Source organism: Henckelia pumila, chromosome 2 (genome assembly GCF_033568475.1).
Source record: "Henckelia pumila isolate YLH828 chromosome 2, ASM3356847v2, whole genome shotgun sequence".
Taxonomy (NCBI): domain Eukaryota; kingdom Viridiplantae; phylum Streptophyta; class Magnoliopsida; order Lamiales; family Gesneriaceae; genus Henckelia; species Henckelia pumila.
The window spans coordinates 191,294,067-191,305,082 of NC_133121.1; the positions used below are offsets into that span (position 1 = coordinate 191,294,067).

Below are 11,016 nucleotides of genomic sequence, written 5' to 3' on the forward strand. Positions count from 1 at the left end.
GGCCCAGTTTATTTCCTTCCCCTTCCCCAAGAATTTAATCGATACAGACTTCCCATTTGCGGGCTGGTTAAAAAAGTATGATTACTTTGTGAAGTATTTAAAATAAAGAGATGTTGACTATTTATTTTAAAAAACAGGGAGTTGACTCATTTGAATTAAAATTAAACCTAATAAATAAATAAATTAAAATAATTAACAATGTCAGGAGGTTTATTATTTGTTTCTTCCCCCCCAATTTGCCAAATTCTCCCGCAAAAGAAACGGGAAACCTATAAAAACCTGCAATCTTCTTCATTTTTCTCTTCATCTGGATGCTAGTCCTTGAGCTGTGAAAAAAACCTAATCTATTTCAAACATCTTCTATTGCTCATTCATCTGTATTTGAAACAAAATTTTATCAAAGTACAAGCGCAAGTAAGTTTTCTCCATTCTTGTTTTTTAAGAGAGTTTTGTCCATTATTGTTGAATGTAAGCATTTATCTGATTTAAGTCGTTATTCTTTTCATTTAGCAAGTGCAAATAAAAAAAATGATGTGTTGGAATCTGGGTCGATTCAAGGAACCCAAGGTTTGGGTAGCTTGGGTTGACCCAAGCCCTGGGTTTACCCAAGCCCTGGGTTTACCCAAAGCTTGGGTTGACCCAAGCCTTGGGTTGACCCAAGCCCTAGGTAAACCCAGAGCTTGGGTCGACCCAAGCTTTGGGTAAACCCATAGCTTGGGTCAACCCAAGCTACCCAAACCTTGGGGGTTCCTTGGGTCGACCCAGGGTGATCCAAGCCTTGGGTCAACCCAATGAGTTTTGGGTCGACCATGGTTGACCCAGAATTCATGGCCAAAACTCTTTTGGTTAACCATAGATAGTTCTTGTTATTTTGTACCCAGAGCTCTTTTGGTTGACCATGGGTAGATCATAGACAGAGCATGTAGTGTTCTTGTTATTTTTTGTGATTAAAATAGTTTTATTCTTATAATTTATGTGAATTTTGTAGGTTATGCCTACGGTAATCGTTGTTCATTTCGATGGTAGATGGGACGCAAGTGAAGAAAACGTATATAAATGGAATCCCGGATCGAATTCAAAGTTTGCTGCTATTCCAGCATATGATGATTTTTTTCTTCTTGGAAATTTAAATCGTGAACTATATAGAGCTGGGAAAATAGAAGAGTCTGCCAACCTGAGGTTGAGTTACCTTCTAGAGTTGTCGTGCAACATTCAACCGATTTATATAGAGAATGATCAAGATTTGAAAGCATATCTGTATTTTGGTTGTCCGAAAACGAGGCCAGTGGATTATATAACTCGAAAGATTATATATTAAAATCGTTAAACCAGTGGATTCAACTATTAAAACATGTATCATTATATAAAATACTCGTGAAAATAGGATATACATATGTTATAACTTGAAAGATTATATATTAAAATCGTTCAATCAGTGGATTCAACTATTAAAACATGTATCATTATATAACATACTCGTGAAAATAACGGATACATATGTTATAACTTGCAAGATTATATATCAAAATCGTTAAACTAATAGCTTCAGCGGTTAAAACATGTATCATTATATAAAATACTCGTGAAAATAGGATATACATATGTTATAACTTGAAAGATTATATATTAAAATCGTTAAACCAATGGATTCAACTATTAAAACATGTATTATTATATAACATACTCGTAAAAATAACGGATACATATGTTATAACTTGAAAGATTATATATTAAAATCGTTAAACCAGTGAATTCAACTATTAAAACATGTATCATTATATAAAATACTCGTGAAAATAGGATATACATATGTTATAACTTGAAAGATTATATATTAAAATCGTTCAATCAGTGGATTCAACTATTAAAACATGTATCATTATATAACATACTCGTAAAAATAATGGATACATATGTTATAACTTACAAGATTATATATCAAAATCGTTAAACTAGTAGCTTCAGCGGTTAAAACATACTTCTTAAATTATTGGATTCATATGTTAAAACATGTATCATTGTAGAACATAATTGTGAAATTAACGGATTCTTATGTTAAAACATATATCATTATAGAATACATTTGTGAAATTAGCGGATTCATGTGTTAAAACACGTACGGTTATATCACATACTTGTCAAATTAGCGGATTCATATGTTAAAATATGTACGATTATATAATATAGTTGTGAAATAATTGGATTCATATATTATGTATCATTATAGAACATACTTGTGATATTAACATATTCATATGTTAAAACATGTACGATTATATAACATATTTGTGAAATTAACGGATTCATATGTTAAAATATATATGATTCTATGTCAACATACTTGTAAAATTAGCGGATTCATATGTTAAAATATGTACGATTTTAGAACATATTTGTGAAATTAGTAAATTCATATGTAAAAACATGTACGATTATAGAACATGCTCGTGGATTGTTGAAATATGTACAATTATCAATGAACATTGGACAAAATGGTGTAATTATGAGTCAAAATTATATAATTATCGGTCAAACTTATATAATTATCGATAATCTTTTTATATCTCGAGTCAAGTATCAATCCGCGGATTATAGGTCAACATACTTGTGAAATTATTGGATTCATATGTTATAACATGTATGATTATGGATCAACATACTTGTGAAATAAGTGGATTCATATGTTAAAACATGTACAACCATATAACATACTTGTGAAATTAGTTGATTCATATGTTAAAACATGGACGATTATAGAACATACTCGTGACATTAGTGGATACATTGTTGAAACATGTACAATTATCAATGAACATTGGATAAAATTATGTAATTATGAGTCAAAATTATATAATTATCTGTCAAACTTATATAATTATCGACAATCTCTTTCAGGCACGGATCTACTCATGTAGTTTTATTATCTGAGAGACAGTCTAATAAATATATATCAATGAGGTAGATCAACTATATTCATTTATATATGTATTAAAAATTTATATGGTCTAACATGGTCTATCAAAAAATTTATGTGGTCTACCAAAAAAGTTTGTATGTCCTCATTCAAAGCTTTGCAATAGTAGGTTAGACCCAATCACATGCTTACTTGGGTCTGACCATGTGTTTGGGCCGACTCAAACACATGCTTGGGTCTGACCAAGCTTGGTCAACAATTAGTCGTAATCGTCAATCATATAACATAATCGTGAAATTAGTTGATTGATGTGTTACAATATGTATAATCATATAACATAATCGTGAAATCAGTCGATTAATATTTTACATGTATAATCATATAACATAATCGTGAAATTGATCGATTAATATGTTACAATATTTATAATCATACAACATAATCTTGAAAAATAATGGATATATATGTTATATTAACTAATGTTATACTAACTAATGTTATAGTTTGTGAAATAACTGGATTCATATATTAAAATATGTATGTTTATATAACATATTTGTGATATTAGCGGATTCATATGTTAAAACATGTACTATTATATAACATATTTGTGAAATTAGTAAATTCATATGTTAAAACATGTACGATTATATGTCAAAATACTTGTGAAATTATCGGATTTATGTGCTAAAACATGTACGATTATAGAACATACTTGTAAAATTAGTGAGTTCATATGTTAAAACATGTACGATTATCAATCAACATTAGTGGATAAAAACATGCATGTCATGAAATTTGAGGTTTCATACGTTAATAGGTACGAATATAAAACATACTCGTGAAATTAGTTGATAAATTGTTAAAAAATGTACACTTATCAATAAACATCAGACAAAATTGTGTACTTACGTGTCAAAATTATGTAATTATCGGTTAAACTTGTGAAATTAGTGGATCAATATGTTGCAACATATACGATTATATATCAAAATTATGTAAATATTGATCAAAATTGTAAAATTAACAGCGAAAAAATTATTTAACTGCCTAATTTTTTTTTACAAACAGAAATGTTAAAAATATAGATAAATGTATTACAAACAAAAATGTATTATGAAATTGATAATCAGCATAGTCCCTTATGAATCGCATTCCGAATTTAATGACACGCTGCGGAAACTTCTTTCCACAGCGTGCAGAACGCTGCGGAAAGATGCAAGCCTGGGTCAACCTGCTTATTGCTCTGGGTCGACCCAAGCATGTACAAGCTTGAGTCGACCCAAAATCTTACCTGGATCAACCCAAACATGAATAAAATTTGGTTTTTAAAATCTAATAAATATTTTTTTTATTTTTTATTAATTAAATACAAGGCCATATAAGTAAATTATACGTCCAATCCTTTTTTAAAAATAAAACAGATTCCAATCCCTTCTGCCTAAATTTCCCCTTCCCATTTCCTCTCCATCTCTCTCTCTCGACCGGCATCCGCAGAGTTCCCATTCCATTTTCCAGCCTTCGGCCGTCTCAACAGGCCATTTTCCCGGCAAGGTATTCCTTCCAGGCGAGCTGAGCTCTTATCCCCATTTCTGGTTTTTCTCAGTTTAAGGCAAGAATATGAGTTCCTTTGGCCACCAAGTGGATTATTACATGTGTGCTTGATTTTCTTGCTTGTATTTCGAATTTCAGGATTTATGGGAGCATGATCAAATTTTTCTTTGATTTATTGAAAGGCAGTTCGAGTTTCTGTCTTTCATTTTTTTGATGTACGAGTTCTTTCCAGATTTTTTTCTTTTTTTCCTTGGAGTTATACACGTGCTTGTGATCGATATATATATTGTTCCTTGTGTTGTAGAGGGCTGTTTTGTAGAGTCTTGAGTCTTATGCATTTGCGCCCCTCCCCTGTCCGTGAGCCTTGCTTTTGTTCAGTGTGTGTCGATTCGAGTCTTGGTTTGTTGATTGGATGGTGATATAGGGGCTACCATGGGTGAGAATGTATCTCACATGGTAGCACACGGGTTGTGCGAATTGGCTGGTAACAATCGAGGCAAAAGACTCTGGATTGATGTTAAGGGAATCGGGTGACTCTGGGGGCTGGGGCAGGGCTGATTCGAGCTAGGTATTGACTTAGGACAGGACTGATTAAGCTGGGTATCTGCTTAAGAATAGGGGCTGCTCGAGCTGAGGCTGCTTCGAGAAGGGGAGATTAGACTTAGGGACTTACGTGGGGATTATGAATTTCTCTTGGTCATAGGTTGCTGGTCGGGAGCATATGAATCCAAGTTTTAGGTGTCTAGAAAGAGGGATGAATAAGGACTTGGATGAGCAGGTTTTGGGCTTGTGTCGGCTGTTCGGATATGGTTGGACTATGCAGAGTCGCACACATGCTTTGGTTAAGGGCTCGTGTTTAGAAATAGCCTAGAATGCTAGGAAAATGTCGTTTCAAGTGGGAACTAGTTCGGTTAAGTTTTGGTGATGTTCTAGGCTATTGAATATTAAGAGGCAAGATTTTAAGAGTTAAGTGGGCTGTCCGGGAACCTATTTGTCATGGATTATTGGGTAAGAACTGAACTTTGAGGATGACTTTTGTTAGAACCTAATGGGGGGGGGGGGGGGGGGGGATTTAGGTTATATTGGCAACTTTAGTAATTTAAAGCGATTATGCAAGTACGCAAGCGGAAGACTTAAGCAATCAAATAATAAGTGCGGTAAATAAATGCGTAATGTAAATAAAGCAGTAAAAGGGATAAGAGATGTTTATGGAAGTTCGACGGTAAATCGTCTACGTCTCTCCTTCTTGGTTAAGTCGATTAACCAAGGATCCACTAGCACTTCGAATGTCTTGGCCTTGATGGCTCCAAGGATAGCCTTACAACTTGACACGATCACCGCGCCGATATAACTCAACACTCTTGGCCTTAAGGGCTCCAAGGATAGCCTCAACACAACACTTGGCTTCACACTCAAGTGCTTACAACGATAGCACAACACACTTGGCTTCACACTCAAGTGTTTACAACAATAGCACAACCAACTCACAAACTATTTTTACAAACACTCTCAAATATATCACACAAACACTTTGATAGTGAGAAATTGCTTGCAAAGGAGAGAAGAGATGAGTTGGGATGTCTCCAAATGAACTTGGATGGCCTCTATTTATAGTTGGCAAAGTTTTGAATCTGATTTGAGTGTTTGGAGCGTGTGGTAAGAAGTCAAGGAGTGACAAAAAGTGTTCGGAGCCGCTGCCTATATTTTCCCAGCACTGAGCGGATTTTGTGGAAAAATCATATCTTCCAATCTAACCGTTGGATTGATCTTAAATTTGAACTGAAGCTTTAAAACATCTGGATCTTCAATCTGAACGGTGAAGATTTGATTCTAACGAGTCAAACATTTCCAGTAATTTTCGGAAGTCACTTCATCAAGTTTTCGAACTTGTTCTGTGCAACAAATTTGAAAAATTCATATCTCCATATCCATCCGTTGGATTGATCTGAAATTTGGACAGAGGTTGTAAAACATCCTGGATTTGAATCTGATCGGTGGAGATGTGATTTGGATGTCTCAAACAATCCCAGTTAATTTCTGACGTTGAATCTTCATAATTTGCTTCATGTTCTGCAGAAATAAGTACTGTGCAATCTTTGTAGAAAAATCATAACTTCATATCTAGCCGTTGGATTGATATGAAATTTTGATATAAGTTTGAAAACATTCTGATATTGATTTTGATCGGTGAAGATTTGATTTGGTTGTCTCAAGCACGTCCAGTAATTTTCAGAAGTTGATTCTTCATTCTTCACTACAAGTTCTGCAGAAATAGGTACTGCACAATTTTTGTGGAAAAATCATAACTCCATATCTAGCCGTTGGATTGCTCTCAAATTTGGACAACACATGTAAAACTTCTTCATCACAATTATGACTGGTGGAGATCGGATTTAAATGCCTAGAAAATTCCCAGTAATTTTCGGAAGTTGCTGCTCCATACTTTGGCTTCTTCTTCTCTTTTTTTCATATCTCTTAACAATGTTCCATCCATTCAATGAGCAATAAAAGACTTTATAAATACATGTATAGCTTCAAAATAACTTCCAACAATTTATTTGTCAATAAATTCTAATCTGCAAAATCTCACTTTAAATGGTTAGTAACAATTAACCGAGTTTTGTAATCATCAAAACATAATATTATGAGACTTGTTAATGCATTAAAAACATTAATCTCATAACACGAGATTTGTATGCGTTTAAGGCGTAACAACTTTCTAGTTAAGTATAGGGTGCATGGGAACCGTGTTTTATAACGAAAGTCATTTTGTTAAAGGGTTGAGTGAGAATTAAGACTTGCAAGTGGATTGCTCGGGATACGTCCTAAGTGCCTAAAAGGAAAGTCTAGATTCTTAGTTATGGTTTGCCACCTAAATCATCATCCTTGTTAACCATCTTTCATCATTTATTTGTGAACCGAGTAATCGAGTAAATATTTTCAAAAAAAGTCATTTCCATGATTGCATGCTATATCTTTGAGTCGAGTCAAGTAAGAATGAAAGAAAATATTTTGAACAAAGTGAGATGGTTGTGACCACAGAAAGACGTGTATGGACGAGCTGGAAGACGTCCTGACTTCCCATACCACCAGACGTGTATGGACGAGTTTGGGAGAAATCCTGACTTCCCACACCAATCAGGGGCAAGACGAGTTTGGGAGAAATCCTGACTTTCTTGCGGCATAGTGCACTGCAGCCATGATCATGATCGAACCAAGAGTCACAATTCAAGGATCTAAGTTCATAGTTACAATTCAAAATTTATATAACTATGTTTCAGTTTCAGTTATGCATGAGGATCAGATTAAGATTAAGAAAGTTCCAAGTTTAAAAGTATGAGTTATGTGTGAGTTCATTGCAGACATTACATCTCATTCTTATTTATCATTCAACTTTTTGGAGTAAGTTTCAAATTATATTAAGTACAAGTATTTTAAGTATTAAGCATGTACTTTTAAACCCTCGTTATTTCTCCCATATTCTTGTTGGGCCCCTAGGCTCACTACATCTACTTGGTGCAGGTAAAAGTTATCATCGAGATTGCGGGGCAGGACTTTCGAGTGGACTGTGATGCGGGCATGGCACATCCCTCTGACCATGCCAATATTCCGCAAAAGTTTATTTTAGCGATTTAAAGTCTTTTATTTTGTTGATTGGATAAATGATATTGTAAGAATTTATAAATTATTTGTGGGCATGTAAATATGTAATTGCTTAATCTTTTGTTGTTCGAAAGGTCGAATTTCTTCTCCGGTTCACGTTCCTTTCTCGGTTTAGTTTATTTAGTGTTGCTTGCTTTTCTCTAAAATCTGCTGTCTGTGACAGGTGGTTTGTGATTTAAATAGATATGTCATGCCGAAATTTTGAAAAAAAAAATCATATTTTATTTAGTTTAATTATAAGTAGTAGTTAGGGTCGTTTCAAGTTAAGTCTCCAAACATCTATAAACATATATGTGTGATTTACAAAGTCATTCTACATATATGTTCAATCTGTTAGTTGGCCTATTTCCATACATATATTTGTTGGTCAATTAACATCGACACACGAGAAAGACTAGAGTACAGTTGCTAATAACATATGTAGAGTGTGCTTAAATTCTTGATATCAATTTATCTCTTGAATATTTTGAAATTGTGCGTGAATAGATGATGAACTGAGAGTGTCCAAGAGATTACTAAACTTATATTTTTTTCTATTTATAACAGTCTGATTCCAATGGTCATGAATTTCAAAATAGGCTTGTTCCATTTAAGGTATCCATTACATTTTTCCTTGTAGACATCAGCAGTATTTTATGACAATAGTACACTTGGTAGTGCGTTTGGATATCTACAGAATCAGTTATGTATGAAAATCCTTATCCAATGTCAGCTGTCATTTTGAGGTAAACTAATGTAGCTTTGGTGAGGATTGATATAGTTCATCCAGTTTTGGTAGCCAATAAGCTCATTTCAGTTTTGCCAGATTAGTTCGATTGTTTAGTCAAGGTCTAAGTCTTTCTCCAGTCTAGGTAGTCCAATTTAGTAGACTTAGTATTTTTCATTTCTGTTTGACTTAGTGTAATCGGTGGGCAATTAATCACTTTTTGTCTTAGTATTTGTTAAATCACCAAAACTTGTAATTGTTCAACAATTTCTATCCTTTTTGATGTTTTCAAAAAATTAAGGATAATAACCATAAATCTGGAAAAATACTGAAGAACTGTTTTTTATCAGTTTGTCTTTCAGTACCCCTGTACCTCATCAAACTGGTCAACTAAAGTAGCTTCATGTCCAAGTGATTGGTCTGGCATCTTAGGATGTAGTGATCGACCAGGTCACCTACTAAACAGAAATCTTAGGCATGCAGTTAACTTAAATAGAAATGCAATCAGAGATAACTGTGGAAACATTGAACAAAAATACCAATCGACAGTATACAATCGGAAGTAATTGGAAACCCAAAACAATTAAGTACACCGGACCTGTCCACTGACCAAACGCTGATCCCGCTCCTGGTCAACTTGCAAACCTCCCCCGCCAAATGGGGTGTCCGAGATAAAAGCAAGGACGTGAGTGCTAACGCCAGTACGAAAGTATGAGTATACAGATTCCATGAGTGTGTAATGCAAATGCACTAGATACTGAGAAAACTATCTCAGTCAAACTTTGCTCAGTCCATATGCTCCATGGTATGTAGAGCTGTCAAACGGACCAACCCATGGCGAGGCGAGCCGGTCCATCAAAAACCCACAGTTCGGCGGGTCGAGGGCGGGCCAAATCACTATCCCTATGGGCTGAAAATCCTCAACCCAACCCAAGCCAAGGTGGGCCCGTCTAACCCAAGGGTTGGCTCACTACAAATAAAAATCATTATAATTAATTATAAATTTCATAAATAAATAAATATTAATAGAAACATATTAATAAAATTTCTAATTATTGATTTCATACGTGTAAATTTTATACAAAGTAATTAATACAAAAAAATATCACAACTTTCAATAAAAAAACTACATATATCACCATAAAGTAAAAAAATATAAATTAAAAATTTTTTCTCCAAGGTGGACATGAAATTTGTGACAATTGATTGGGACAGATTAGACATTGGCAACTGCTGGAGTGATATGCATGGTTGGAGGTGTTTGGGGTGTCAAAAGTGAACGTAACCCGCCAACTCACACGAGTCGACCCGAAAAATGTCAGGTTAGAGTTGAGGGTTTTTGGGTTCGGGTCGAATTGGATTGAACCCGAAAGCTAACCAAAAAAATTAATCGGGTTTGGATCAACCCGGGTTGACCCAAAATGATTCAAAACTTTTTTTATTATTATTTTTATATAAAATTAAGAAAAATTTGATACAATTTTTTGTATTGTATGTTTGGAAAAAAATTTATTGTATGTTGATATAATAAATTTTCATCATTTAATGTTTATTTTGTAAAAAAAATTGATTTTAAGTTTTTTTTATTTTTTATAGTAAGTATGTTGTATATTTTCTGTCACTAAACTTTCAAATTTAAATTATATATAAGCTTAAAATTTTGTATTATGTATTTAAATTAAATTGTACTATTATTATTGTGTGTTTTGAATTTTTATTTAATTATTTTGTTAAAAAATATTAAAAATAAATAATAAAATCGGGTTGGTTTGGGTTGATCGGATTAGATGGGTTCGGATTGAATATTTTTGGGTTGATTCGGGTTTGGGTCCGGAAATTTTTTTATTAGTATATTACACTAATCTGACCGATCCGCCCCGCCCACCCGAATTGACACACCCTAGGAGGTGTGGTTTCAAAATCGGTTTTGGAAGATTTTGATGGTGAGGTCATGCTGTGTTTTGCCATGAAAGTCTTGTATCTATGATATCATATAGTTTGCGAAGAGAAAGTTGAGTGTTTTTCAAAGGAATACATTACAATTATTATAAAGATCTCTCCTGACTCTATTTCAACAAACCAAGAACAAATCAGGGAAACTGATGGCGTGGCTCGTATGGTTACAGAACTGAAATTGTCTAAACTCAGAAATCGGGTCTGTAGGAAACAATATCTTCCT

At 33.9% G+C, this 11,016-nt stretch overlaps 1 long non-coding RNA gene across 1 annotated transcript; it reads left to right on the top strand.

Annotated features, from left to right (window-relative positions):
* The first annotated feature begins 4,485 nt into the window (after positions 1 to 4,485).
* On the top strand, positions 4,486 to 8,218 carry LOC140878676 (uncharacterized). The gene is made up of 2 exons (XR_012149343.1): positions 4,486 to 4,526; positions 7,991 to 8,218. It is a non-coding gene; the product is annotated as an uncharacterized lncRNA (long non-coding RNA).
* The last annotated feature ends 2,798 nt before the right edge of the window (positions 8,219 to 11,016 follow it).